This window comes from Dipodomys merriami, unplaced genomic scaffold (assembly GCF_024711535.1).
Source record: "Dipodomys merriami isolate MVZ:Mamm:240054 unplaced genomic scaffold, mDipMer1.0.p SCAF_164, whole genome shotgun sequence".
In the NCBI taxonomy this organism is placed as follows: Eukaryota; Metazoa; Chordata; class Mammalia; order Rodentia; family Heteromyidae; genus Dipodomys; species Dipodomys merriami.
Genome location: NW_027202982.1, coordinates 2,844,792 through 2,846,215, shown reverse-complemented (window position 1 = coordinate 2,846,215; position 1,424 = coordinate 2,844,792). Strand labels below are relative to the sequence as shown.

General features: G+C 30.9%; 1 pseudogene; it reads left to right on the top strand.

The window, feature by feature from the left end:
• Positions 1-316: 316 nt before the first annotated feature.
• LOC138828802 (U6 spliceosomal RNA) lies at positions 317-416 on the top strand (annotated as a pseudogene).
• The last annotated feature ends 1,008 nt before the right edge of the window (positions 417-1,424 follow it).

The following is a 1,424-nucleotide window of genomic DNA, read 5'->3' as shown; positions in this document are numbered from 1 at the left end:
ATCCATTAGCTCCACAAAGCTAACTCAGTTGATAAATAAGTACTTGAAAAGCCATTACCTTTGGACTTAGCTATAAAGGCTTCAAAATATGGTCAAATTTAAAATGAAAACGACAAAATAGTCATTGACAAAAAATGGCAAATGTGAGCAATCGACCAAACAATATAAATTTTTTCCACTATACATAGAAATTTATAGAAATAAGATCAATAGCATATTTAGGAACAATAAAGGTTCCTTGTTACAAATAGGCAACCAAGGATATATGCCTGTATAAAGGTTACATTGTTAACTACTTAAATTAAGAGGATACTCCATGCTTCAGGAGCAAGTCTACACAAATTACAACAATACAGAGATTAACATAGCACTTGCACAGGGATGGTATGAAAATTTGTGAATTATTCCATATTTTTCATTCTTAAAATGCAAGAAATGGAAAACAGTTTTGAAAAAGTTGATTACAAAAATACAAGCGTAACAAAACCTGTAATTCATAGAATTAAAGGTTAGTTTGACATCAGTGTATTAAACCTTCACTTTCAAAGGCCCTTACATAGCATAACCTTTACAAAACTTGAAATTAGATAACATTATCTTTTTATCCCAAAGAAATAAAATAATATAAGGACTTAGGAAAAAGGAATCTTAAACTTTTCCTATATGGAATGTAATCTGAAAGGACACATTTATTAATGAACCTATATTTTATAAAACAATGTAGACTTCAAAGTATTATATCTAGAAGACAATGAAATAGATTATGGACTTTATACAAACATAGATACTTTTTTCAGACAAGCACCAGGAATATCTTTAATTTCTATACTATTCTTTTCAACAGATAAGACAAAATTAAAAAAATCACAAACTCTGCAGAAATCATTATAAATTCATACAAACAACTCTTGAATACATTTTGACATCAAAGTCAGGCAATTCACGTGGAAGAATACCATGGAATCCATAAACTTTTAAATTAAGATATTGCTGTTGTTTTGTATTATGAAAATATTTTGTTGGGCCACAAAGGATGGACTGGCACTTTTGAAATTTAAGAAACTTAACCAAACCATTACTACATAGAAGAACAATTTGTACAGCCTTCCACAACTTTAAATAGGTAGTGATACATATTTGTGCTTTTGGCAATATCAAATGCAATTTCTTCCAAGTTGTTCTTCAATCCCGGTTTGATATCATGTTTCAATAGAAGGAGATACAGTGTATCTTTGCTATTTCTATCCCAAGAAACAATATTTAAGGGGGTCAAGAGGCCCTTAGTTTGGGGATTGGTATCTGCATCATGATTAAGTACGAAAGAATCAATTCTGGTATTATTCCACATATACTCACTGTGCAGTGGTGCCAAGCCATTCAGAATTCTTGCATGAATATCTGCCTTGAGCTACCAACTCATGGAC